This window comes from Nestor notabilis, unplaced genomic scaffold, assembly GCF_000696875.1.
Source record: "Nestor notabilis isolate BGI_N333 unplaced genomic scaffold, ASM69687v1 scaffold3249, whole genome shotgun sequence".
Classification (NCBI taxonomy): domain Eukaryota; kingdom Metazoa; phylum Chordata; class Aves; order Psittaciformes; family Psittacidae; genus Nestor; species Nestor notabilis.
This window is the reverse complement of record NW_009944852.1, coordinates 77973-83972: the sequence shown is the minus strand read 5'-3', so window position 1 is coordinate 83972 and position 6000 is coordinate 77973.

Here is a 6000-nt window from a genome sequence, read left to right as displayed (position 1 = left end):
CCACCCTTGCTAGGTAGAGTGTTTCTCTCCAGAAACACATTTTCTTTCAGTGGTAGTACCAGAGAGATGCATGTGTGCCTGAGCTGGGGGAGTTTTGGATCCTAATGGGTAATTCAAGTCTACCATTGCCTTTTTGTCCCTTCTGAAGGGTGTGTCTTTTGGTTTTAAGGTATCTCCTCCATCTCCTCTGGATTGCATGGCTCCTTCCTCAGATGTTGTCTCTATTTTTCCTTCTTTCAAGAAACTTGAAGAATATGATTTCACTTCAGATTTCACTCAAGAAATCTGTACCTTGAAGGCCAAATGCATATTTTAACTCATCCCATGTTCTGCAATGTGTCCAACCAGCCTTTTTTTATTATTGAGAATTAACACCTCTCTGTCCTCCCTGAAGTCTCTCTCCTGCACCTACGTTTGGGCCCATGGCTTGTGCCACCAGATCTGTTAAGTCATTTAACACAGAGCATGCTGTGCTGGTGTGATTGCTGCTCATCCTGATGCTTAGCACCTTTCTCCATTGTTCTACCTCTTGTCAATCTTGTTATTACTTTTTTTACTTTCTTCTAGTGAGCTTCTTTCCCCATGCTGACACTAATGTGTTTGTGTTTATATTTTTAATGTTTAAGGTGCAATGCTGAAGTTGCATTACAGCCAGCATGTTTGTGAGCTGAAGTGTAAGGGTTGCACCTGCTGGGCTGGAGGCTTGCATTTGTGTTAGACAGATGGGTGCCCAGTGAAGCTAGAATGAGGGGTGCTGCTTCCCCCTCCTTATGGTGGGGAGGTTCAGCACTCCCAGCTGTGCCACTAGCCCCCCCCCAAAATCACACTGGTATTGGCACAGGAGAGGTGACAGGAACATGCAGTTAGGAGGGGGCACATCCATTTGGCCTTTCGGGTTTTTTTCCCACCTGTGTTCATTAAGGCCATGTCACTGCAGTTGCTTTGGATTGTTGGTGTCCATTGGAGAAGCCATAATGCCAGGAAGATGCCTCCTCTGTAAGGCCTCTGCTGGCACCAGAGGGTAGTGATGAGTAAAGAAAGAGCTGGTATTAACTCCTGCAAAGCACAGCAGAGGTCCTGCCTGTCCTGGGGACCCTGCACCAGGCTTTTGTGGCTGAGGTGCCTCCTGCAAGTGAGGGCAAAACTCACCCAAATTAAAGAGGAACAACAAAAAGCGGTTATTTTCCTAATAAGGAACCCAGCTGGAATGAAGTGAGCTGAAACTTGAAGCAGTTTGATGGAAACAGTTTGTATTTCAAGCTTAGAAGTTGGAGTTCTGGCATGTATTCTTTTCTTGAAACATATATTGACATTTCTGTTACTGCTCATTGCAGCAATATTGTTCTACATATGCTCTTCTCATCAGCATCTCATCGTTATAGGATAAATATGTCTCTAGTTATGCAGAACATTATTTTTGAAGTATGGAATCATTATTTATTACATAACTTCCAAATTTGGACTTTTGAAATGATTCAGAACAATCTTCAGAAAGTATTGTAGTTAAAGGAGAACTTTCCACAAAGAGAATTAATTAGTTCAAAGAAGCATTTAAATGCAAATCATTAATCTGTGCATTACAGGAAATAGTTAGTAGCTAAGTATAGTACATTTAATTATACTTGGTTCAATTTTGGTTTGTCATTGCATCCCAATTTATTTGGAATTAATTTGCAGTTTCTTTTGTAATGTGATTTCCGTTTGCTTAATATAGCAGATATGTTCACAAACACGTATTTATATATAAATAAAGGTTTATTTATGACTGCTGGGTTAAATAAATTATGGACTCTGCTGTCAATTATCTGTGAATTTTGATGGTCAGTAGATGTTTAGTCAGGAGAAGAGAAGGCTCGGGGGGACCTTACCACTCTCTACAACTACCTGAAAGGAGGTCGTAGTGAGGTGGGGGTCAATCTCTTTTCCCAACTAACAAGTGACAGGACAAGAGGTAACAGCCTCAAGCTGTGCCAGGGGAGGTTTAGATTGAACATGAAGAAAATTTCCTTCACAGAGAGGGTGTTCAGGTGTTGGAACAGGCTTCCCAGGGTAGTGATGGAATCAAAAACCACGTAAATGAGGCCCTTAGTGACATGTTTTAATGGGGGTCTTGGCGGTCCTGGGGTAATGGGTTGGACTTGATGATAAGGTCTTTTCCAACCTAGTTGATTCTATGATTCTATGGTTTAAGTCCATAGCAAGTAATTGGTAATGGAAATGGTAATCTCCCAAGCTGCAGTATGTTGGTAACTATAGGTAACGAGGACTAGGTGTGTTGGAAGGTTTTAAGATGCAGGCTTTTTGTGCAAGTGGTTTGCAGGTTTTGCAATCCCTGTGTATTGTCTTTACTTCGTATAGTCTAAGGGTATGAAAACATTTATTTTCCGTGATTTGGTCTAATAAAAAATATTCTAAAAAATGTCATGTAGTCTTTTGAAGTTGTGTTTTAATACCTTGATAGTATATGAATGTTTATCTTCCCTTAATCATTCTTCTACAGCAGTCACTTATATTTTAAACCTTCACGCTGCTGGAAGTACATGTTTTGAACTTAATTTTTAAGTAGTAAACTGAAATAAGCTAGTTCTTGGTTTTGGGGTTTTTTTGGGGGGGCTTTGTTTTGGTTTTTCTTTCTTTTTTTCTTTTTTCTTTTTTTCTTTTTTTATATCAGAAGACTTGATTTTCATTCTGTTTAAATTCTGTAGCCAAATTGACTTTAGACTTCAACTGTCCAGTGTTAGCAGCATCTGTGTTAAGTTTGGACACAGCTAGTCTTTCGGAATCCTTGAATATTGGGTTGTAAGCCAAAACTTAGCTATCCAAGAGCACATCTGGCTTGCACAGTATTACCTCATTTGTATAAGGTAGTGCTCATCGTGTGTTTTCATTAGTTTGTTTTCTGTTTGCTGAAAAGGGGAATTTGATACAGGGGTTGTGCTGGCAACAGAAAAAGTTTAAGGAACTTCAGTGATTTCTTTCTTCCTGTACTGAAATTCGCATTAGAAGTCATAATTTTGGTACGCATCCAGGTATAGTAAATAAACAAATTCTCAGCCAATTATGTTTGACAAATCTGTAGACACTGTTAGCTATTCTGTCAGGTTTGCTGTGACAAAGGTAGAGTAATATTTATGTTGTTAAGATCATTGTTATTTCTTGCAATAAGTGAAATCCTCTGTTCTTAGGAGGATTGTTATGCCATTTATAAGAAATGAAATGCTTTCAAAGTGCATTTGGAGAAAGCAGCCTTTTGCTGAGGAAGGCAAAACAACCAATTATTTCGCACTGAGAGAGGAATTCTGTTTTCTGTCTTGCAGTGTAGGTATTTTCAACCTGCACTAGATGGAATGAGATAAATTGTAACAATACAATTATCTGAAGAGTTTGTAAGAAATTGGATTCAGAATGTGTGTGTTTTGCTTCTATTTACATTTGTAAGATAACAATGTGAAATCAATAGTATTTTGTTCTCAGCATTTGTTATTAAACATATTAGTATGCGTAGGGAAATAACAAAGACATTTGGAGATGGATAACCTTGGGTTAATTAAATCCATCTGCTGTCTGATGACAGGAATATTGTATCCAGGGAATTACTTATGCTAAAAGGTTTGATAACGCACAAAAAGTTTTCTAGCAAAGCACTCTTAGAGCAAGTGAGGACTCATGTAACTGGAGAGAAAACCAGCCCCAGAGAATTACTCACAGTGTTGTGAGGCACTACTCCATGTGGGAATGTCCCAGAAGAAGTTAAAAACCACATTTGTTTTTCCTTGAGATACAAAATTATAGCTGGCAAAAAAAGTAAAGCTTGATTTAATCTCTTGCTACATGAAGTTGTGTCTATGAAGCTAATTTAAATGGCTGTGTTTCCATGCTCGTGAACAGCCAGGATACAAATGTTCATTAGGAAGGAAGCTACATAAGGTGCAAAAATGAGCTTCCAGAAACACATTGATGACAGCTGAAGGAAGACAGACTTTTGGTTCGTATTGACTATCAATCTGATCCTGTACAGATTAATGCCGTGAGATACTTGGGCTGACTGTTTCCAAACAGCAAAAAATGATAGTTGCTTTCTATTTACACTGCCCTAGCTCATATCAAGAGGGAGGGGAAAAAAAGACTTTGTACTACAACTTCCAAGCATTATACTTTGTGTTGGTGATCTGTGCTGTTTGGTGGTGTTTGGTGAATGTTTTTTCTAGCTGGAAGGTAGTTTTTTGTTGCTTTCTAATTCATAGTTTATGGAAAAGAAAATCAAATACATAGTTTGATTTCGTTCACTTATTTAGTTGGTTAATTTGCATTTCATATATTCATACACCTGTACAAACCATGGTTTGGGGAGGGAGTTTGTGGAGACCTGGGTGCTTTTAAAGCAGTGTACCCATAATCAGCTGGAAAATAGTTTATTCCATGTTCATCTCACAGATGGGCAAAACAAAACTCTGAGAGATTAACATTGTTCTACAATTTAATTTTTAAAGCATAAGAAAAAAATAGTGGCTTAATAGAATTAAAAATGGAGGATGGGTTTGATCTATATTGGGGGAATTTGTTTAGGCTTCCTTTGTAGTGAGCTGGATGACGTCATGCTAGTATGTGATTTATCTCAGCTTAATGCAGGCATCTAAAATAGGTCAGTGCTCTGAAATGTCTGGCTTTCTCCTCTGTGTTTAAAGTGACCATCTCAGATGTGGACACCTGAAGTTTGATTAAGTGAATGCCTTTCTGAGTGTCATATTTTAAAAGAGATGAGTTAATTACTGCTTTCTGTAGATGGTAAAGGCAGTTTATTGAACAATACATTTTAATATGGTTTTTTTATATAACTGTGCCAGTTTGAGTGTAGAAATTTATGATGTGTTCCTAAACAAGTGTGTCACACATTAGTACTTTGAAAATATGGCCTGAAGCATAAATCTGCCATATATGCTTTCTAGTTCTGCTTCTTTCTCGTGCTGTTTTGGCATGCAGAAGGTAGGAACACGCACTCCCGGCTTCACTCACAGTGCAAAAACTGAGCGCAGACTGAATGCTGTGCACTTACTTGATGCAGAGACACACATACTCACTGTAGAGCTTAGCCTTGAAAGTGCAGAATACATAAATGAATTTGAAAATAGTAATTGGCCTAATTTAAAACATTTCTGTCAAGCAGTGTAGCTTATTAAGCATTTAAGTAAATGAAACAATAAAAGCCTGTACTTTCTTTTTGTGATTCTTAATAAACATGCTTCTACTAGTAAACATTATAGTGTACGTTAAGATTTGATAGTGACTTCCTAGCAGATGAATTAGCAGATGTATATTCTGAGGAATTGCTTATATTTACATAGTAGCTATGGTTACCAGGTTAAAGAAATCATAGCCTGATGATTACAGCAGACTGGTTTGTTTTCATGTTGCTTAAAAGCAAAATGCTCAAGGATAAGATCACAAGGACTAAGAATGTATGAGTAACAAACGTAAAAGCACACTCTGCTCAACTGGCACAGAGTCTGCTTTTTCAAATCCTTGTTTTGGTACAAAATCACAGTATGTTTTTTTAAAGTTGGGTTTAGCTTGTATGTAGTTTGAGAATTGGGTGCCAGACACATATTTGTAATTAAAATGTTCAATCGAAATAGTTAAGATTTTGAATGAATACTGTAATATTTTCATTTTCATTTAGTACTGGACAAAGTTAAATTCAAACCTAGACTTTTCACACTCAAGGAAAGTCAAATTCACTTTAAATCTAACATGTAATACGACATAATGGAAGTATTTATCTTTTCTTCTAGATGCTCTAGCACTTAGAAAGAAATGACAGAAGAGTTGACGAATTTGAGTGGGAAGGGTGGAAGTGGGCTTGAGGACAGTTGTACATTTGCACTGATGTTGGCAGGCCCACTTCAGATGTTTCTAGCATAAATGTTGCCTGAAAGCATCAAAAGTACTTGACTCCATTTCTGCAAGGGCATGCAGGTGCTGAGGAGTTCAAGGCCTGTTGAC